Source organism: Schistocerca piceifrons, chromosome 8 (assembly GCF_021461385.2).
Source record: "Schistocerca piceifrons isolate TAMUIC-IGC-003096 chromosome 8, iqSchPice1.1, whole genome shotgun sequence".
Lineage (NCBI taxonomy): Eukaryota > Metazoa > Arthropoda > Insecta > Orthoptera > Acrididae > Schistocerca > Schistocerca piceifrons.
Genome location: NC_060145.1, coordinates 194,241,621 through 194,266,293, shown reverse-complemented (window position 1 = coordinate 194,266,293; position 24,673 = coordinate 194,241,621).

The following is a 24,673-nucleotide window of genomic DNA, read 5'->3' as shown; positions in this document are numbered from 1 at the left end:
CTTCGTAAACAATATATAATATCGCATGGCTCAAGAGCTTGCACTTAATACTGGGGAATAACATTCTGAGGGTCGATTTGTTCTTGGGGTGGGTGTGGGGGGTGTTGAGTTTCTTATTTCTGTGTGTGAGGAGGAGTGGTATGGTTTTCATCGAGTGGACTATTTCTCACCACCACCCCCACCACCACCACCCTGACCCACCTGCCACCACGCCTCAGTAACGGGTATGGTGAGGAGTGTGAGAGCAAACAGACACACATTTGTGTGCTTCTGGAGAATGGATGCATCTGTAATTGGAAGTATCTGAGTGTGCAGGTACATCTATAATAGAAATTATCCCAGGGCAGCGATGCATGCATCCTAAACTTCGGTGACACGTTGTGTCATATTACATGACATGACAAATGCCGTGTTGGATGACATAATGGCATCACTTCATATATTGTGTTATTTAACTTGCAACGATGCATTATATTAGATGACATGGGTAGTAATACTAACAAGTGAAAAAGCGTACTCAGTCCGGAACATGAGACTGCGTCGGTTGCAGGTTCGAATCCTGCCTCGGGCATGGATGTGTATGATGTCCTTAGGTTAGTTAGGTTTAAGTGGTTCTAAGTTCTAGGGGACTGATGACCTCAGATGTTATGGCCCATAGTGCTCAGAGCCAGTTTTGAAAAAGCGTAAATAAGTCAAGATGTTTGGATTTAAGTGTCTTTTAAGCTGCCAGATAAATGGACAATCTAGTTCTCTTCCTTTACGTCCATAACTCTGCAAACGACACATTTAACTTTTCTATACTATGGTAGGAACATTTAGCATTCTGGTTCTCTGATGTCTTAACACACGTCCTGCCATTCTGTCCCTTCTTCTTGTCAGTATTTTCCATATGTACCTCTCTTCACAGATTTAGCCGATTTTGCGGAGAACGTCCCCATTCCTTATCAGTGCACCTAATTTTCAATGTTCTTCAGTAGCACCACATCACAAGCACTTCGGTTGTCTTCCTTTCCGTGGTATGGTAGGTAAGCAGGACACGGCCAGCTGGAATGGAAGGACTGAACTGAAGTCCAGGATACATAAAAATATATTTTATTTTATTTGCCAAGACACTTCGAACAGTACACATATAGAACAATTAAGCAAAGTGTGGATTTACAGACAAGCTTAGCATTCTTAATCGTAAAACAGAGAACAAATATTTTTACAGTCTTCAATGAAAACAAAATATCTTTTGACTTGAAAATGAAAAATAACAAAAACCTTTCAATGCATTAAAAGTAAATATTTCAGATACTGGAAAATGTACTTGCATGCAACATCCATTACTTTACTTAAGATTCGACAATACTAGGTACAGAGGGGCATATATGCAGTGTCAACCTTACGCTACTCAACTTGCCGCAGATTGAGATTCCGATGGCCTTCAACTGTTTCCTCAAAGGATGTATGTAAGGAAACTTTCTCACAATGTTAAGAACAATGCATGACACAGTGATAACGCATTGGTCCTATTAGTTGTCCTAGGCTCAGGGCTATGCGTGGAATAACTTTACCAGGTTGAGTTAATCTAAACACATGAAACGTAATTTATATTTCACACCCTTACTTCTACTAGTGTTGTAAGTAGGCTGTTTATGTTTTCTTGTTGGCAACGTAACGTAGCGCTCTGTATGAAAATAACTGGCTGTGCTATGTGCAGTCTGTGGCTGGTTAGCATTGTTGTCTGCCATTGTAGTGTTGGGCAGCGGCAGCTGGATGTGAACAGCGCGTAGCGTTGTGCAGTTGGAGGTGAGCCGCCAGCAGTGGTGGATGTGGGGAGTGAGATGGCGTAGTTTTGAAATTTGTAAGACTGGATGTCATGAACTGCTATGTATATTATGAGTTTTCAACACTATTAAGGTAAATACATTGTTTGTTCCCTATTAAAATCTTTCATTTGCTAACTATGCCTATCAGTAGTTAGTGCCTTCCGTAGTTTGAATCTTTTATTTAGCTGGCAGTAGTGGCTCTCGCTGTATTGCAGTAGTTCAAATAACGAAGATTTTTGTGAGGTAATTGATTTGTGAAAAGTATAGGTTAATGTTACTCAGGCCCAATCTTTTGTATGGATTATTGAAAGTCAGATTGCGTTGCACTAAAAATATTGTGTGTCAGTTTAAGCAGAGTCTTGTGTAATTGTTCAAAGGGGACGTTTCATATGTCGACCCTAGCCGAGGATACCTCACTAGACTCTTCCGATTTTTTCTTGTAGTTTGTATAATTAGTGTAGCTATTGTTTATTGCTAGCGCGTAATTATAGAGAGAATTTCCTTTGTAGTTGCAGTCTTTCATTGTTGTACAGTAAAACAAGTGTGGCATGCATGTAGATTTGCACCAAGTATTTCGCAGCTGCAATTAACTAGATATTATTTTCCGTGTTATGTTAATGTGTTCTCTTATTTTTGCTCTTCAAATTGTGTTTTTCTGTGTTGTCGTGTGAAATATTATGACAATAATGGCGTGTGAAAAACGTAATACTAGGCTCCAAAGTAAACTGAGAATTGTCAGTGAAGACGAAAGCAGTGTGTTAGCGCCACCATGTGATGAATTAACTAATATTCAAAGTAGTAATTTGGTAACTGTGCATAGGGAAATGGAGCGGGCGTCAAATAATGGTGTAGACAGTGAAACAGGTAGTGAACAGGGAAGCATTATCGATCGATCGGTCGGCAACAGCTCGCCACAGGAATCGGGAATGACAGAACACAATATTGCAAATACTGTAGACTCAGGTTTTGGGTTCTCACCGTTTTCTCAAATGAGTCAAGACACATTTTCCGCTTGTCAAAATGTGAATGTTGCCGGTGCAAATTCACTGCCGAAAAGCACTGAGGAACATGTTTCAGACACCAGTGCATTGTTATTACAATTAATGAAACAAATGGGACAAATGCTTCAACAGTTAGACACAATGGAACAACACCAGAGACAAACACAGCAACAGTTAGACACAATGGAACAAAATCAGAGACAAACACAGCAAAAGCTTCAAAAGTTAGACACAATGGAACAAAATCTTCGGAAATTAAACACCACGCTTGAACAAACACGTGAAGATTTAACTACTGAGTTACTTAACATTGTATCGAAATGTCAAAAAGCCTGTAATGACGTAAAAACACAAATTTGTGAGCATTTTCAACCTATTTTTTCGCGGCATGAAAATGCATTACAGAATCACGAAGCAGCCATAAAAGAACTGCAAACTATTGTTCATGAAAATCCTGAGACGTTGCAAGCTAAAATTGACTCAGTTTCATCTACCGATTTGGTTTCGCAACTTGCAAAAACTCAGGAAAACTTAAAGGACACAGTAGATACTCTGAAAATTGGTTCAGAAAGACACATGGAGGAAATTAGTTCATTATCAGAGAAAGTAGTTGAACTTTTGGATCAGCTAAATAATTTATCTACGAAGGCAGATGATAATCTGAATGACTCAAAACCGGTAGTCTTTAATGACACAGAAGAGTGCGAACAAATTAGGAAATTCAAACAAAATCAGAATCAAATTAATACGCAACACCAAAGAGAAATCCTGGAAGTACAAGATCAGCTGACACAGGTAATTCAAGAATTACGTATTTCAGAGGACACTCGCGCCCCAATACAGGAAGAGGGACAGAGAAATACGGAACAGCCACAAAATAATAACACAGTGCATTTCGGAAATTATGAAAGAAATTGGCAACGTGCACCGAATTTTGAAATGGAACCGCCGGAACGACGTAACAATGACCGATATGCGACTCGCCGACATGATGACTTTGACTATAAGCTGTTCATTACTACACGTAAATTTAAAACACTTAAGAATTCTGACGACATTCATCCACAAGCGTGGCTCCATCAATTCTCTCATTGTTTTCCTCCTCACTGGCCATTAGAGCACAGATAAGAATTTATGTGTGGCTATTTAGAGAATGAACCAGCTGTAAGAAAGCGATCAGTCATTCACGATTGTCACAGTGAAGGAGAATTTTATCATGCCTTCCTCTCAGCATATTGGTCTCAAGCTACATAAGACCGAGTAAAACATAGCATCATAATGATAAAACATTTCGAACAATCTGAATTTTCCAGTCTTGTGAAATATTTTGAAGACATGTTGCACAAGAATCAGTACATGTCAAACCCATACAGCCCCTCAGAACTCATCCACATTTGCTTCATCAAATTACCTGAACATTTACGACATATTATTTTGGCAGAACGTTGCAAAGACGACATTGAAGCTTGTCAGGGACTCTTACAAGAATTAGAAATTGACACTGACAATTGCGGAACGTGAAAACAGGAACACAACAATTACAGGTCACATCCGTCGCAATTCCGCGATGAAAGAAATAATAACTGGACGCGGCAAGGCTATTCTCACAACACAAATCGTGACCAAAACAGACACCACCCGTATAACAACCGTTGGCAGGTAATAATTACAGGGAAAGATCACCTCTCTGTGGTAATGACTATCACAGAGACAATCAGAGAAACGGACAATATGGGAACCAAAATAAATGTTATCAGGGGAGACAGAATAGCTTTAGACGCAACGGTCCGGCGCACAGTTACGATTCAGGGAGAAATTCTCCACCATGTGACCGACAAGAAAGAAACTATGGAATCTACCGACATGACGACAGACGATATGATCGTAACGACAGACCTGAATTGCATCAGAACTGGCGGGATTCAAACAGAGCAGGGCCCTCTCGACAAGGTGAATTTGTAGAAGTTAGGTCTCCAAATCCCAATAACGACGCGCGCCAACAAAGAGACAATAGGCAATGACTCATACCGCTGGCAGCCACAAAACGTACGTATGAAACTGACGACGCAGCTGCCGTAGCCAGTAATTACGTAAAAATGGAAGACATTAGGGACATCTTACTCCAGGAACACGACGTAAAACATAACAACATTGCATATCCTGTGATTCACATTACAGTAAATGGCGTAAAATTTACGGCAGTACTTGACTCTGGCAGTCCCATTTCAGTGATTAGTGAAACAGCCTTTAGCAAATGCAACAAATCTAACGATTGCCCCACACTTCCGTTACGTAAGATTAAATTACAATGTGCAATCTTTGGAAAAAGTGTAGATGTACGCCAACAAATCAACTTAGAATTCTTTTGTTAAAGCCACAGCTTCTCTATGAACTTTCATATTGTTCCATTATTGTCGACGGAAATTATACTGAGAGTAGACTTTTTGAATGAATACAAAGCAATCTTAAACTTTCATGATGCTGAAATAAGTTTAGAGAAAGAAGATAAGTCAATAGCTTTGAAATTTGAAGATTGGCTCTCAAACCATGACGAGGAAATTAATCGGCTTTACCTTCTGTTAGACAACAGTTCGGAATTTTTTACGGAACTAGACACTAACAATCACTCTGCAAGTACTGACAGGGATGATATCGACGAAACATTTGATACTAATGAGTTAACTCAGAATAAAATTCAAACAATTGAGAATTGTAATGACACTGATGGGCAGGACCTTTTTGAGATTTTACAAGCACATTCCACAGTTTTTACTCACAAAACCGGAACAATCAAGGGTTTTCAATACCAATTTCGTGTTCGTGAGCATACTGAATTTTGTGTTAGACCATACGTAATTCCAGCACATTATAGGGACCGTGTTAGAACAGAAATACAATCTATGCTTGACGAGGGCATTATTGAGCCTGCAGTAAGCTTATACAACAATCCATTACATGTTGTTGAGAAAAAATGGATCGATCATTCTTGTCTTAGATTATTCCTGAAACAGACAGGCCGCAAACGTTGCAAGAACTTCTTCAAAATTTTAATGGTGTAAAAGTGTTGTCTTCCATTGATCTCAGATCCAGTTTTTATCAGATCGAACTTCATCCAGAATGTAGAAAATACACAGCTTTCCTTTGTTTCGGCGTTTGTTATCAGTTTCGGAAACTTCCTTTTAGTTTGAACATTTCTTTGGCAGCATTCACTCGTGGGCTAAATTCCATATTACCTGAGTTCTTAAAACGTCACATCACCTTTTATGTGGACGATATTCTAATGGAATAAGCTTCATGGGAACAACATAATCACATCCTCAACAGACTGTTACATATTTTTGCAGAATCTGGAATTACAGTTAACTTGGAAAAGTCTGAATTCGGTAGGTCAAAGGTGAGGTTTTTGGGATATATTATTTCTTCTGAAGGCATTCAGCCCGATCCTGAAAAATTAGAAGCAATCAGAGCCATTCCAGTTCCATCCACAAAAAGACAAGTCCGCAGTTTTCTAGGTCTCCTAAATTTTTACCGTCGTTTTCTGAATATGCAAATTCTTGTTACACCAAAACTTTGTTCTCTCACTGGAAAAAATACTATTTGGAACTGGGACGAACAATCACAGATGGAATTCAATTCTTTGAAAGAAGCGTTACTTAACGCGCCAATACTAGCTCACCCAGATCTGTCACAATATTTCTGCCTTAGCACAGATTCTTCTAAAGTCGGTGTTGGTGCCCACTTATTTCCAAAAGCCATAGAAAATGACACTACCGTTCACATAACCATTGCTTTTGCTACCGAGTGCTAACAAAATCTGAAAAAATTATTCCGTTACTGAATTAGAAGCTTTGGCTATCGTTTGGGCATTTAACAAATTCCGTTTCTTTCTTTCTGGTAATCACGTAAAAGAATACAGTGATCATCGTGCATTACAATTTCTTATGTCTTCAAAATTAAATCATGACAGGTTAAAACGTTGGGCTTGTTTCTGCAAGAATTCCACTTCACAATAGTCTACATTCCCGGCAAGGAGAACATTGTTGTGGACGCACTGTCACGCGCACCAGCTGGGCTTGAGAAAAGCAACACAGAAGGCAACCTCGAGAAAAATTTCCGTATTCTTTACATTCAGAAAGTCGCCTTTGAAAACTTCATCACCACATCTTTAAAGGACATTGCTCACGAACAAGATAAAGATCCGATTTGGAAAGACATCAAAAGCAAATGGCATGAAAAGACATACACACAGATCCGGCATTATTATCTGGTGAGAAACAACATACTGTTCAAACACTGCACTGTTGATGACAAGCTATGGGTTCTTTGCATTCCTGATGATTTTGTTAATAAGCTCATTTGGTACATTCATTTCAGCTATGCACAATTCGGTACACGAAAATGTTATCATATTCTTCGGACGACTTGTTATTTTAACAATATGGAAAAGAGAATTCGAAGAGTCTTGTCTATTTGTAAACTTTGTCAAATGGCGAAACCATCTACTATCTCCCATCGTGCTCCGCAGTTTCCTATCATTCCCTCTAAATTAAAAGAATTTGCTGCTGGTGATCTCTTGGCACCGCTTGTCAGAACATCTAATGGATTTTCGTACGTTCTAGTCGCTGTTGAACTTACTTCAAAATTTGTTTCTTTCACTCCGTTACGTAAAGCCACTGGACGGTCTGTATCTAACGCCTTTGTTAAAAATTTCTTTCGTGAAGTTGGCCACGTTGCTAAAGTAATTTCAGATAACGGTCCGCAATTCATATCTGCTGTTTGGTCACGCATTCTTCAGAATCATAAAATCAAACCTGTTTTTATTTCATTGTAATCACCACATTGCAACCCCTCCGAACGGATTATGAAAGAAATGAATAAGCCTTGCAGACTTTATTGTCACAGAAAGCATCAGCATTGGGACAGATATTTACACTTATTTCAAAACGTGCTGAATGAAATGCCTCATGACTCCCCTGCTTTACCACCTACTCTTGTACGGACGAATGAAGAACCACCGAACAGAATCAGAGAGCTTCTACCTTTCCCGAATACACGTAAACTTCGACACAAAGACATAATTGACTTGGCTCTTAAAAATATAATATCTGCAGCAGACAAAAGGAGTAAACTACATGGTAAAGCAAATGCAAAGAAATTAAATATTGGTCAGAAAGTTCTCATTAAAGCTCATTCATTGTCACATAAGAAGAAACACTTGAGTCACAAATACTTTCTAGTTTACAATGGACCCTACAGAATCCGACGTATACCACATGATAATTGCGTTGAAGTTGAAACTCTGCGTACTAGGAAGAGTAAAGGTTTACACCACACACATTTCACATGTAAAACCGTTTATTGACAGATAATCTGCTTGTTAACTTTGTCTTTGCCATAAAACTCTTCACTTCACATTTCTAGTATGCATTGTCAGACTTAGAAACTGTTACCATGCAACAATGTTTGAAGTTAAATATCCAGTCAAGAACCAAGAGAACTTATTCAAACAGAAATTATGAATGCGTTGTTATTGTGAACAGACAACACAGTGTTATTGCTTGTTAGTTGCACGATTACGTAACGATTATAAGGCTCACATCCTTAGAACATTTACCAGTACTGCTAATGAGATTTTAATGCAACATTTTGGATTACTTGAAAATACATTCTGGATTTAAAGTACTTTCTGTGAGATACCAGATGACACAATGGTTAGTTTATGTGACAGCTACACGATTTTATCACGACGCTACTAATGAGTGACAAAATACAATGTTGCTTTTGCAGTGTTTCTGTTTTATTTCTGCACAGTTTTTCTGTATTATTCTGGAAAGTAAAACATGTTTTAGTAGTAACTTTTGTGGTATAGCTACAATGAGACAGCCTTTCTCGTAGCACAACAATACGTTACATTATAGTACTTTCTTGATCACGGTATGGTACCTAATAACTGCGGTATCCATACGCAAAGAAATTCACTTTCGTTTATGATGAGGTAAGTATATTGAATTCAGCAGAACTTTGCTTACAGAGGACGATAACTACAACACTTCCACAGAATTATCTTACAGCAAGACGCACATTTAGCGCTACAGGACACGCATTTGAGAGATTAATTTTGTACTTAAGCCATTTATTCTTCAAGATTTTTGAATTACAAAGAAAGTTTTCCATGATATATTTCATTCCATTGCTGTAATCTGTAACACCTGAGGGTTTAATTACATTAATCTTCAGGGGGGTACACGCCTACTTTGTGTACTATGTGTTTGGCAAACACAAGGAGCCGTAGCTAATATGGTATTTGCTTATACAACTTTACACATCGGTACCTTAAATTACACAGCTATCAGATTATTTAACAGAGAAACAAACATTCTTTTTACTACGTCAGTGTCAGATGTTTACACAATTACACAGGTGGATAACTTCACACTTACGAAATTGTATTTCGTCTGTACTTTGTGAATTGTTCGTATTTTTTCGGAACCATTGTGATACTATGAGAGCTCTGAATAATGTATTTGGTATGGGATCATGCTTTTCAAAGTACGTTGGAGATAGATGACACTGTAGAAATGAGCAGAGGTTTTTTATTTAGATTTTGACATTATTGCAGAAAGCTACGACGTTTTTGAGATTTGACTGAGGTGTTATGATGTTATTATTACGATGACTATGTGTATTATTCTGTTGCGGTATGTTTATGATCAATAAGCTGATGCTATATGAGTTATTTGATTATGCCACGTATCTGTTATGATGAAATATTGAAGAAGTGTCAACGAATAAGGTAAGGAATAATGAGTAGTGGTTAGGGACTCTGGTTCGTGAAAAAATTTGTTGGAAACCAAGAACCGTACTTTAAGAGTTATGAAATGTATGTAAATGTGTGAATGTGTTACAATGCCGACGAAAATTATTTGGACACTGTTATATCAATACGATTTTGTTTCTACAGATTTGTAACGCAAATTCTCGACCTGTGAAATATATTTATATGAGACTGTCACTGTAGCAGAAACTGCTGTCGTAAATATTTCGGTAAGAATGTTAAGTGACCACCTTCATGAAATGCGTCGTGGGCACCCAGCTGACGACAATCGCCTGGAAAACAGCCATTAGTGTGTGCCTTTCAGAGGCACAGGTGGAGAAAAAAAAAGGGGAGGCCATTATCCTCGCTATTGACATTCCTTTGTAGAAAGCATCCCAAATACGACACCCTCAAACTTGAAAACATGATTACACTGTAGAGATCTTAATTTATGATATTTACCGAAATGAAATGATGAGAAACATTTCATGTCTATTGTCTTGCTAGTTGGAAGATTGTTTACTGCATTATGAAATGCCATATGGCTAGTGAATGAGGTTTCATGCCTTGCTTTGCCTATTTTCTTTAATATCTAGTTCCTAGCTGAACTGCAGCATTGGTTAAAATAAAATTTTATAGATGTACTAATATAAATATTCTATGCCTACAGATCCAGTAAAAAATTACTTTATGATGGATGTACTCCAAAATAATGAGGGAGCACAAAAAGACATTTCCACTTCACAGGAATTGCATACATAATTTATGTCAGTGACTTGGTAACTTGTCTGCTAGAGCAAGTTACAGTGATGCATCACTCTAGTGTTAATATGTGACATAGGTATTAAACATGGCCATTTTTACTGTAATATTTTTTCTGCTTGAGCTTTCTCATGTTTAGATATAAGTTATTGCATTTGCTGCTGCTGTTTGCCAGGCATAGTGCTACTAAATTTCACTTTCTATTACTCTGTTAAGCTAGTTTTACTACTGATTTATTTTTCTTGTTGCTGCACATTGGCTCATATTAGTTGTAATGTTGCATTGCTTGGTAATTTAGATTTACTGTACCTTGCTTTGCAAATTTCCATTTTTTTTGTCATAGCTGTTTGTGTTAATTGTCTTGTGCTGCTGCATTGCCTCGTCCCTTAGTTTAGCATCTGAGCTCAGTAGATTTAAGTTAGCTTAAGAGGGGGTAGATTATATAAGAAACTAGCTATGATGAATTGGAAGAAATGCATTGAGAAGCTATAAGAAAATGGTTTGGCCAAAAAAAAAAGTTGTGTACAGTGGAGAAAAATAATTTTTGAAAGAGGATCTGAACAGAATACAGAAAGCAGGCTTAGATAGGACTTTTGGGAATAATGATGAACAAAGGGAGATCTCCATGCAAAATACTGCAGTAAAACAAACCTTGCCCTTTCCTCTTGTGTCATCCCTCCATGTGTTTGTGTACCCTTGTGTATTTGTGTTTTTCCTGTCTTTATGTGTTTAGCTGGTATGAGTTACATTGTAGAATTTTTCTAATACTATGTTATTTACTTTGTAAAGATGCTTAGACATTATTTATCGGTTCTGTTTTGTTGCTCATGTGTGAAGTTGAGGTTTCAAAAGTTATTCTGATCTTTCATGTATGTACTTATGTCATAATTCCTGTAACACTGATGTGAGTGCAGAAGTGGTGGTTCAAGGACTTGCTATATTATCCGCAAGACTCTTCAATGGTGATTGTGCACCTGCACAGTCACAACAGATGGCTGCTGGCCATCTCTACAAGGACTACAGTGGGTCTGCATCGTTGATGACCCACTATACCATTATTTCTACAAGGACTGCAGTGGGTCTGCACCTCTGGTGGCCCACCAATACCGTAATCTCTTCCAGGACTACAGTGGGTCTGCTCTGTGATGACCTACCTACCAATATTCTTCAAAACTTCGACTGACTCTGCTGTGGGTTTGCTCTGTTGTGGCCCATTACCTGTCTGCATGTCAAGAGTCAGCGCTGTCTTTCTGTTGGAAGGACAACACTACTTCTTCAAGACGGCATGGAAATCCACTACTTCCGTGTGCATTTTCTTTTACTGTTCAGACTTTGAGAAAAACACTGCAATTTTACTGTGATGAATGATCAGGACTGTCTTTATGGACTGTGAGAAAATTTTAGCTGTTGACCAACATTGTATCAATAAGTGTGTGCATTTGATATCTTTGTTATTGTAATTATGAAAAATTATATCAAATCATTATTGGCCACTACCCAAAACAATTTGTAAATTTTTTTGTGGGGAGCATGGGGGCTATGTAAGTAGGCTGTTTATGTTTTCTTATTGCCAACGTTATGTAGCGCTCTGTATGAAAATCACTGGCTGTGCTGTGTGCAGTCTGTGGCTAGTTTGCATTGTTGTCTGCCATTGTATTGTTGGGCAGCGGCTGCTGGATGTGAACAGCGCGTAGCGTTGCGCAGTTGGAGGTGAGCCGCCAGCAGTGGTGGATGTGGGGAGTGAGATGGCGGAGTTTTGAAATTTGTAAGGCTGGATGTCATGAACTGCTATGTATAATATGAGGTAAAAACATTGTTTGTTCTCTATTAAAATCTTTCATTTGCTAACTATGCCTATCAGTAGTTAGTGCCTTCCAAAGTTTGAATCCTTTATTTAGCTGGCAATAGTGGCGCTCGCTGTATTGCAGTAGTTCGAGTAACGAAGATTTTTGTGAGGTACTTGATTTGTGAAAAGTATAGGATAATATTACTCAGGCCCATTCTTTTGTAGGAATTATTGAAACTCAGATTGCGTTGCGCTAAAAATATTATGTGTCAGTTTAAGCACAGTCTTGTATAATTGTTCAAATGGGACGTTTGAGTGTAAACCAGCTGATCAAAACTTATGCTTAACCTTGACACAACCATTAACAACAGGCATAAAAGAAAAAATTAAATTTGAGTTTAAGCCAAAGCTTGGAGAAACCTGCAATTCAAGTGAGCCACCTTTAAAGAGTGCATTAAAACCCTTATTAAAATGTAGCCAGATGTTCATAGTAGGTAAAAAATACCCTAAACCACCTTCAGAGGACGGATTAAATCGGAGGAGTATTTTTCCTGAGGTGTCTTTAAAGATGAATTGAAAGAAAGACTTCAAAAGCTTAAGCAAATATTCACAATAATAGAGTAGCAATGAGGCGTCGTCTCGAGAGAATATCAAAAACCTTTTACCTTAACATATGTGCACTGTTTAAAAATAGGAAGGTTACACTAAGCCGCCTTTAAATAGAAGATAAGTATTATCAATCTTTTAACGAGTTTCATAATAACGAGGTTGGTTGGTTGGTTGATTTGGTGGAGAGGACCAAACAGTGAGTTCATCGGTTAGGGAAGTCGGTCGTGCCCTTTCAAAAGAACGATCCCCGCATTACCCGAAGCGATTTAGGGATATCACCGAAAACCCAAATCAGCATGGTCGGACGCGGAATGACTGTAGAACAATAAGGATACAGTGATCTACCCTCAAACAATGAACACAATACCTTCCAAATCGCCCTCAATTCACGGGTAGAAAATACAGAATTTAAAAAACCAACTATTAATTAGCAAGCAGAAAGATCCACAAAACGTGACACGCTGGAGGGGACTAAGAACCCGTGCACAATCAGGCCAATTCATATAACAAATACACCGACGTGGTGTTAACTGACACAGTGTACTGCAGGCAAGGGGATTTTAACAGTAACCACGAATGGTCAGCCGGCCGGTGTGGCCGAGCGGTTCTAGGCGCTGCAGTCTGGAACCGCGCAACCGCTACGGTCGCAGGTTCGAATCCTGCCTCGGGCATGGATGTGCGTGCCGTCCTTTTGTTAGTTAGGTTTAAGTAGTTCTAAGTTCTAGGGGACTGATGACCTCAGAAGTTAAGTCCCATAGTGCTCAGAGCCATTTGAACCATTTTGAACGAATGGTCAGAACCGAAGAACAACTTACAAAACAATAACGTTCGAGTAAAGTGGCTAACCAATAAGAGTAGTAGCCATCAGAACAGCACACACGATATAGCACATATTGCCCGGACGACAAGCAGTCCCGCCACGCTGTCGTTGGCCCTGCGCAGCATTCCGACAGAATCTGGCCTTACCGAACTCACCACTCCTTCCCCGCGCCGCTCCGCCAGGCCCCAGTGCTGTTTCACACAAGCGGCCGTAGCGCCGGCAACCTGCCCTTACCTCCGTGTGTCGCTAGAGAACACAGCCTGGCCACCTGCCCCCTCTCCAAGCTCTCCTTAGATCTCTGCGATGGCTAACACTTAAGAGCCCGCCTCACAAAAGCTTTCCGACGGACGTATTCCCGGGAGGTAAGATCTCTGGCCAACGACACAGGTGCTGCGTACCCGGAACGCACTATTATTCCGCTTGTCCCATTGCCCATAATTCACCACCAGATACTATTCAAAACTAACAATTTCCGAATAGCGAAGAGAGATATTCGTCATCTGCATATTAAAAGGCCGTTTTCCGGACTTTCCTACACCACACTATTCAGTCGCTGTTGTGAGACCAAATATATTGCAGGGCTGCCTCGTAGTGCTCATCCACTGTCCACAACAGCAGCTAACGGCGCATTTTTAGCTCTTTACTAGGCCCACTCAGAAACCTTATTAGCAGTGATGCTCTTTTTTCTTTATTGTTTTTGAATAAATAATAAATATTTGTGTTTTGCCTTACAGCAGGTCTTGTTATAGGGGAAGCCTCGTCACAGAGGTCCACCGCATGAGCGTCTAGGGACGTGATTCCAGTGGTGGTTTCCCGTTGCCTTCCATTGATGATGATGAAATGATAATGAGGACGACAAAACTCCCACTCCCTGAGCGGAGAAAATCTCCGACCCAGTCGGGAATCGAAGCCGGGCCCCTTGGCCTGATAGACCGTCGCGCTGACCACTCAGCTATCGGGGCAGACTGTTTTTGAAAATGAACTAATGTAATTATTTACGTGAGTTGTAAAGTAATTGTACTCAAACCTGGAATTTTCTTTCAGTAATAATTTTGTACATTAATGGGAACAGTAGCATGATTGTAGGTAAAGTATATAGGGTGAAAAGAATGCTTCACGTTCAAATCGGCAAGCAATGTTTCACCCAGATCGAAGACAAAGTTTACCTACCAAAAGCACATCGAATCTAATTTGAAAACACATGTATGAAAACGAAGAGCTGGAAACGATGTAACATTGTGTAGCGCATTGGAACGCGTACCAGTCATCATCGTCCACTGAGACAAGTCGTTCCGAAGTGCGCCATTCCTCAGTTATGGAATGGTCGGTTGCCATTGCCAGACCTGAGATTCGCATTGCACTCATGTGTGTTTTAGCGCTGGTGAAGCGGACATCATGGGAGGGACCTGGGGACTTTTTTATGCTGTCCTTCGTGATTTTCATGATAGTGCTCGAGACGTCAATCTGAAAATTATAGGTGTTCGCCGAGCGAAGGTGAAAATCCTGTAGCTCAAAAGACTGCAAGTAGATGGTGTTCGTTTGTGTTTCCAGCCACATCTGGTTCTCCAGAACGAGTTCGCCTCTGAATTGTATGTAATTCGGCTTTGACCGCGTTCTGAAAGGACGTAGCTCACTCCCATTCGCTCTATAGGTGGACGAGAAATTTTTGGTAGATTTTAATCATCGTGTAGTATCTGATATTGAAGTTTGCTGTCCTCCCAGCAAACGCCGGGTTTGGATGGTTGTCCCAAAGAATTTTATGTTCGGTTTGGGCCTCTGATAATAGATGTGATAACATCATGGTGAATGAGGTGATGCAAGGGGTACTCGTCCCGCCCTCCTTTAATGTCGGAGGAATTGTTTTCATTCCCAAAAAAAGAAAAAAAAGAGGACGCCTGTGTATGACTCAGGTCCGACCGATAACGTTACTCAGTTATGATTAAAAAACCGTAGAGCGTGCGATAAATAGTCGTTTGTCGGCTCGCTGATATTGTCGCGCGTTATCAAAGTTGTCTCCCGGGTCGTGACCTCCTGACTCCCGCAGTTGAATGTCTTGATCTCATATTGATTTCTTCCACTGTTCCTGACTCGGGAGCTTTCCTTTTAATGACTTGAAACATGCGTTTGACCGAGTTTGTCATGATTTTTTGTTGCGAGTGTTCCCTGCTGTTGGTTTTAATGACGCTGCAGGACAGATGTTCATCTCACCAATAACTGGTAGTCAGGCGTGCAAATTTTTTAGTTGTTGAAGGTCAGACTGGATTGACAAAATTTATTCCATGATGTCTTAAAAGATGTTCTAGCATCATGTCCTTTCTTCTTGACATTGTTTTTCATATACCGGATCATCAAAAAGTCAGTATAAATTGGAAAACTGAATAAATCACGGAATAATGTAGATAGAGAGGTGCAAATTGACACACATGCTTGGAATGACATAGGGTTTTATTAGAACCAAAAAAATACGAAGGTTAAAAAAATGTCCGACAGATCGCGCATCATCTGATAAGAATACCAATAATAAGCATAACAAAGTAAAACAAAGCAAAGATGATGTTCTTTACAGGAAATGCTCAATATGTCCACCATCATTCCTCAACAATAGCTGTAACCGAGGAATAATGTTGTGAACAGCACTGTAATGCGTGTCCAGAGTTATGGTGAGGCATTGGCGTCGGATGCTTCTCTCGGCCAGGAATTCCATTTTTCCCAGTGCTAGTCTGTTTTTCATGTACTCCTTAACCCGCCTCTCATGGTTTATTTGGCTACACAGGTAACAGAATTCCATAACTTCGTCAACATACATCACCAATCCCGATATTAAGATTCTCGCTGTTCTCATTTCTGATACTTCTCGTTAGTTTCGTCTTTCTTCGATTTACTCTCTAATCATAGTATGTACTCATTACACTGATCATTCTATTTAGCAAATCCTGTAATTCTTCTTCACTTTCACTCTTGGAAGCAATATCATCAGCGAATATTATCATTAATATAATTGAGTTCTTTACGCACATGATTCTCTCTGGCAGACTTGTGGCAATCAATTCAAATTTTGTAAGAAGGTATTAAAACGCATGTAATTAATGGTCGTACTTTGGTTTTCTGAAAGCTGTATCCGTCGCCTCGAGAATAGGCAACATTGTTAGAAAGACAATAAAACTATCGTCGACCGATTCAACAAAAATATACATCGTCTATCGAGCTATGGTGGTCTAATGTCTAAATCATTGTAGAGTAAAAGTTGGGAACCAAAACGAAAAACGCTCCTATCGCAGCATAAACAGGGCCAATATTCCCTGGACTATGATGAAAAGGAGAGGAACCAGCCTTTCGATTTACCTGGCAGCTTCAAAGACATTTAAATGAAAACGTCTTGATATGTTCGCGCATTTTGTGTTACTTAACAGTATATTTCCGGCGCTGTGTCCTCCCATAGCTGAAAGATGGCGTCACATCAGCAGTTCGCAGATTCTGTGGTTGGATGGACTATCAGTTAGCGAGTGGACACGGATGCGTATGGACATGATTTTCATAGTGAAGACGCTGTATTGACAGGAACGCAATGTAAAGCGAGCCGAAATGATGTGGTTATAAGAAAATATGCAAGGAATTATATGAGGGATGTTGTTGACAATGTTTGTGTAGTAGAATTAGTGACAAGTATATAATTTTTGGGACTGGACGTCATATGAATAAGATCAACTAAATAATAATTTTATGATCCACAGTCTTAAGAAAAGAATGATTGGAAAGGAAAGAAAATAACAAAGAGAAGGGTCTAGTAACAGTAACTGCATACATAATTTTCTTTTCAACAACTTGGAAATTTTTTTTTTTTTTTTTTTTTTTTTTTTTTTTTTTTTTTTTTTTTTTTTTTGTTGGTGGGATAAGTTGGTGTGCTGCACCGCTTCAATGTTAAGATGTGACACAAAACCATTTGCATTTCACATGAGAGATAGTATAGAACTAGTTTCTTGGGGTGGCGCTTTGCATAGTTTTGATGATCACAGATGCACACATGCTATTATAAGCTAACACATATGTTTCCCTTACCTGCATTGCTGTATTTATTGCATTTGCTGCTGCTGTTTGTCAGGCAGTTTCCTACTGAATTTTACTGTGTTTTACTGGGCTAACCCAGTTTTACCACTGAATTATTTTTCTTGTTTTCTGCATTGTGCCTTGATTTAGTTGTAATGTAGCATTTACTTTGCTAATTTAGATATGCTGCTGCTTGCTTTGTCAATTTGCATTTTTGTCGCCCTTGTTTTTGTTAATCCTTTTTTGTGCTGCTGCATTGCCTCGTTCTCTAGTTCATGTATCTGAGCTCAGTAGGTTTAAGTTAGCATAATAGGGGGTTCACTGTATAAGAAAATGAGTTGCGGTGAATTGGGAAGAAATGCATTGAGAAGGTCTGGCCTGAGAGTATTGTATAATGGCGAACAATTACTTTGAAAGAGGAAATGAACAGATATAAGTAGTGTATAATGACAACAGGTTTAGGTAGGATTTTCTTAGAATCGAGTGATGAGGTGAGAATGATGTCGAAGTTTAAGCACTGGTTCATTCTTAGTTAGAATTTGTATGGAAACAAATATTAAAGTAAGAGAGGTCTGTGAGAATTAAATGAGGTTGTGGTTAGGAATGAAATAGTTTTGGTTAAAAGTTAAGGAAGTATGAACATGAAAGATATTATCGAAAAGAAAAAAATGAAACAGAGTTATAAAATGCACACCACAAGCACTGCAGTACCGAATGTTAAACTTACACTTACAATATGACACGTTTATACCTGAAAACAAATCCTGTCTTTTCTTTTTGTGTTTTTCCGATATGTTTACGTGTACCCTTATGTCTCTGTGTTCCTCCTGTCTCTTTGAGTTTACCTGATAAGATAAATTTGGTAGAATTTTTTTCATTCTAATACTAGGCTGCATTCACTAGGATCAGGAATTCTGTTATCCTCAAACCTAATCTCTGGTTTTGTATCATGTTCTTTACTTTAGGAAGACGTTCCGACATTATGTAATCTGTTATGTTTTCTTTCAATATTCTTGAGTCAAGTTAATATTTCTACTGATATCTTCAGTTTTCATATATTTACTTATGTCTCAATTCCTTTGATACTTACATACAGGCTTATTTCTGTTCTTTTTGTGAAGCTTGTATTACTAAAAATGTTATTTGTATTATCATGTACTTTACATTTGTAATTATATTCTTACGCTATAAAATTTTAATTGTATAGAAACCAGTTGTTTAAGTTTAGTATATAGTAGGGATTCATTTTACTGCACACATTTGTCTGTCGGTCATACTATATGAATCAAATCTCAGAGATTGCTTGTACGTGTGTTGATAATTTAACAAGGGGCTGGTTATAAGAATTTCTCATTGTAAGGATACTATAAAAAAAATTGTGGGTGCACAAGTGGTGGCTCAGGGACTTTTAATATGCATCATTACTGACTACGCAGCAGTGGCTCATGGACTTGCTAAATTATCAAGACTCTTCAGTTGTGAATGTGCCACCGCACAGTTGCAGTGGAAGGCTGCTGGCCATCTCCACAAGGACTACAGCGGGTCTGCACCTTTGATGGCCCACTTCTATCATAATCTCTACTAAGACTATAGTAGGTCTGCTCTGTGGTGATTCATCGATTCTATCAGTATTCTTCAAGATTTCGACTGATACTGCTGTGGTTCTGCTCTGTTGAGGCCCATTACCAATCATACGACACCATTTCAAAACCTGATGTCAAGAGTCAGCACTGTGTTTCCGTGGGGAGGACAACACTACTTCTTCAAGACTGCATGGTTCTACACTGCTTACTTTTGCATTTTCAGGTACATCACTGCCTCTGTGCGTAAAACTGGCGTAGACTTCACATGAATTATTAGGACTGTCTTTAGGGACTGTGAGGAGAAGGTTTACTTACCGACCAACAGAATATTACTTAACCTTTGTGTCCATCTGCTCTATTTGATATTGTTAATATACAAATTTTAACAACTTTGTCTTTGTCACTACGCAAAACACTTTGTAAAATATTGTGAGGGGAGCCAAGGAGCTGTGCAAGTAGCCTGCTTGTGTGTTGGCAGCGCTGTAGACTGTGTTAATATCGCTGACAGCGCTCTGCGCCCTCGGCAAGAGAGACTGTGGTTGGACGTACTAGCAGTTAGAGAGAATATACGGACGTGTACGGACATGATTTCCTTAGTAGAGACTCTGTGTTGGTAGAACACGCAAAGTAAAGTGAGATGAAATTATGCGTTTATAAGAAAATATGCAAAGAAATGTATGATGAGGGATGTTGTTGATGATGTTTCGGTAGTGGAGTTATTGACAACTATATAATTTTAGGAACTCGATGTCATATGAATAAGGTAAAATTTTCTAAATACATTGTTTGATCTTCAGCAAAATCTTTCATTTAGCTAACCATATGCCTTCTAGTAGTTAGAATCTTTTTACTAAGCTGGCCGTTTTTGCTACTTGCTGTAATTGCTGTGGTTCGTGTTATGAAGACTTTCTGTGAGGTAAGTCACTTATGAAAAAGAATGTGGTTTGCGTTCTCGGGATTCGTGATTGAAATGATTTTTAGGCACTTAACAGAGTTGAAGGTAGTTTCATATTTCTTTAATTTCATATTTTTTTGTATTTGTATTATTGTTAGGACTTCTTGCAGTTCAGGGCCATTCTTTTGTGTTAATTATTGGAAGTTATGTTGTCAATTTATAGCAGTTGGTTTGCTGGTAATAGATTACTTAAAGTTTTAGTTGTCTTTGTCAGTGAAAACCCTGTATATCGGTGTTTAAAGAAGTTATTAGTGAGTTAGATTCAATACGTATAATGGCTAAAAAAATCTTCCCTTGGAGGGACGAAATTTCGGAGGGTTGAGTTATTCGTCGGTGGTCACTGAAACTGTTTCTCGATTTCTGAGCTGGAGGTCGGGTTTAGTCTTCTCCCTGAAACCACGCCCAGTTTCATGTATAGTGAGGAAGTTAAGCACAATAGACAAATCGACGTGCAAGACTAAAGAGGAAATATAGACACGTTCACAGGATGTGGCGACCTGGAAAGAGCGATCGAATGTCAGATGGTGCAAGATCATCGAAATTCTGAAAAAAATAGGGGTACGCTATAGGAAAAGAGGGTAACATACAAAATACACAAGAAGTCAGAATAAACAGTAAGAATGGAAGACCAAGAACGAAAAGCTCTGATTATAAGGGGTGCAACATAGGAATCAGGTATGTAGCCTTTCGCCTCTACTGTTCAATCTATACATCGAAGAATATGACTGTGTTAGTGCTTGTACGTGTGTTGATAATTTAGCAAGGGACTGGTTATAAGAATTTCTTGCTGTAAGGATACTGTAAAACAGTTTTAACCGATTCGTAAAAGTTTGAAGCATAGAAGTGGCGCTGTTCAAAAGACACTCAGAAAAACTTGTTTTTTGCACGTAATGAAGCAACGTTTTTCCCAACGGTTGGATGTTTTATTACGTCAATATTCGATACATCGGTGAAGCAAATGGAGACCATTACTACCGCTTCAATCCATAGTAGTTAAAGGGTGACTATTTCTGCACGTAAAATTCAATAGAGGGAGGCTGTTTCTATCAGATCGGTCACATAAAAATGGTGCCATTAGCTGAGCATCAGTTTCAGCTCAATGAAAATATTTTGCAAAAAGAATTAATCGATTGGTTCAATTTCCTTTTTCGGCAGCTCATGTTTGTCTTTCAAACTTCGTTTAATACAGCTACAGTAAGACAGCTGTCCGAATTCCTATAGAAATAACCGCTGGTACGGGCTAAGCCTAAGACTTCTTACCCCATGGTCTCAGCTGAAATAGGAACCGAGCGCCAAGCCTCCACCACCTCTGCCTCCACACAAACCACGACTGCGGGTTCGGCCTTTTCATACACAATTGTTAAATCACTTTCATCTACGTACGTTACTCTTTCCAATACTGGAAAGTGCGGCGGGTTGCCTTGACTTAAATGACTCGTGCACGGTGTTGTACAGCATGTGCGAGAGTGACCTTTTTGAAGTAGATCTGACGTCCAGGAGGAACTACTGACACAGCGTCATACGTCATGTGTACAACCACTCTTTACGAATGTTCTTATAACTGTCTTCTTTTCGTGGAATAAGGAACGATACCCCCAGTATACAAATTTGAAATGACGCTTGAGTGGCGCCAGCAGATGTAGAAGAGTCAGTACTTTGCCTGGTCAAGAGAGCAGCACGCACTGAAATGGTACACAGCGCAGGTGCCACAACACATGAAAGACCGGCGGTGAGCCCACGTCAGCGCTCGCCGTGGGCCGCCGTGACGGACGGCGCGTTGCCGCCGCAGGTCCGCCGCTCGTCGCGTCCGCTTGTCCGCCGTCAGCGACCGCTGCAGGGTCGCCACTTGTCATCCGCAGCAGCGCGCTACAACTCTGCCCGCCGATCTCTCTCGCCGCAGGCCGTCGCTCCGTCCCTTCCCGTGACGGTGTCATCATACCAGATTAATGCGACGCTACACGCGCTCGCTGTTGTCGAGGTGCAGCAAAGAACGTTCTATTTCCTGCTGACGTAAATAAAGCTGCAATAGTAACCCGTAATAATAGTTGAGAACATAGTGACACGAAATGTATTCGCAGCTGCGAGTATGGACAGCCATCAGCTGTGTAATGGAGTGACCACAATGACAATTTGTCTATGTCAGTGACATGCCCGTTACCCGTCACTGACGTTTGGCGCTACACGCCGATGACACGGCGCTTTATACGACCGGCCGCAATCCTGATCAACTCATTGCTCGCCTCAAAAGGAAAGTGGACGCACCAGTCACCTGCTGTCACTCCAGTAAAATGGCCCAGAATGCCGTCAAAACCATGGCTTTGTATTTCACAAAACGGCGCCCTATACTTCGAAACCACATCCCGTGGGCCCAACCTACCAAGAATCTCGGGATCTGCTTGAATAAGAAACTTTTCTTCCACCGCGACGCAGAATACGTCACCCATTAAGGGTTAAGGTTGACAAAGGCCTTGTACCTGCTCTTCTCCAGCTGAGAGCTGAAGTTAGATACCTAGCTCCGGCTGTATCACTCTGTTTTCCTACCCTCACTAAAGTATGGTTCCTCTCCGTGGACCACGATTAGTAAGACCCGGATGCTGACGCTCCAGAGCCTACACAATAAAGTTCTCAGGTGGAATATTCACGCCCCTCCACTCACCAGGAAGACCATTCGCTGTGCTCGCCAACTGTACAGAAAAGTGGACGTCCTCCGTGACATAATCGCTGGTCTCCAAACCATCGGCACTACAGTTCCACGGTGCTGGCACCGACACCCCATTCCGCTCACCATCCTGGAGGACCCGAATTCGGGCTATAACTGACGATAGGCCCAATACGACTACGCTTTCCTACCCGTTGCGTACAGTCAGTAGCAGTGGCCTGTTCACGTCTAGCCACTTTCGTCCTTGACCATAGGGTAGGAGCATTACTGCACCCCTTCTCTGTCCTTACACCGTCGGAGGGTGGCACGGAACTTATAGTTCCACCGCCACACCTTCAAAGCGCTATGCTCGGCTGTTATTCAGCCGTTGGTTCGAGTCTCCTCTTACTTGTCCAACGAGACAGTTGGACAGGATCTGGACCGGTGAAACTGTGTATTAGTAACCTGCAAAAAAAAAAAAAAAAAAAAAAAAAAAAAAAAAGAAGAAATAAAATGGATATTTGTGCCTGACCGGTACTTGAACGCTAATTTCCCACTTATCGTGAGCGGTCGCCGTACAGTTTGGCTATCTTGGCTCGATTGACAGTCAGACCAGTACTTCCATATATTGTCAACCATGGTTCCCACAATTTACACTAATACATCCATTATGTATATTCCTGTACAAGGGAGACATTTTAATGGAATGTCGCTTGCCTGAAAATATTGTATTTATCATCCGACAGCGGCAAGCAACTTTGAAGTAAAATGTCTCCTCTGTACGGAAATATTCATAATCGATATTAGAGTGCAGGTAGTAGACACATGGCTGCCGAAATACGGAAGTTTGGATCTGGCCGTGAAGGGTGGTCGGGTACCTGAATGGTAATATTACCGCTCGTGAAAGCGGGAAATCCGGTTTAGAATTCCACCTCAGCGCTAATTTTCATTGTCATCATTCCATTATACAGCTGATGATTGCCCAGATCAGCAACAGCGAGTAGATTTCAAATGTTTCGTAACGGCTGTAGGCTCCGCTATGTCTGTTTCGTCGGACATATGTGCATGTCCCAAGGCATATTGCGTCGCTCTTCTTAACAACTCAAGAAGTGCAATATGGTATAATGTGTCACCAGCCAAGACAGGTAATTTTTTCACGTCCAAGGTGCACGTGTTTCAACATAACACCATTGTAGATCGGTAAAATTTGTCCTATACTTATCCTGCATGAGGTTCCATTCCGGACTTTATATACCTGAATCCATGCAAAAAATTAAATAAAAATGAAATAAATAAATAAATCTTCGGCCGTCACAACCTATTCATTTGCCAGGAGCAGTGGCACCGGTGGAAACAACGAACGATCTAATGAGAAAAGTAGAGTAGTGATGGGTCATAGCAGCGACAGTAGTACAGTACACAGTAAAGCGGTAAAGAACCAACCACAGGTATTTACATGCAGAAGAATTTTGTAGCAGCAGTACGTGAGGCGCATGAAACTGGCGACATTTCAGCCAAAATATTGAGATACTTGGAAGAACATACCTGGACAAAACTATTTATTCCACCTAGTGTGCAAGATATACAAGATTTTTTACAGTTTACGTTAAACGCTTCTAGAAATTGTAAAACGGACATTGTAGATGAAGTCTTACATTGACTGTAACCCATGTTCGGAAACAGTTTGTTTACAGGCCACAAGGAAAACAAGATGTACAGATTTCACGCCTATTTATTGTTATATTACAACAGATGTTAGATATGATGACCACCATGTTCGGAGCACACAGTGTACCTGCGCACATAGTTTGCGCACCTTGTTCAACACGTTTGGTGTATGGTTAATCACT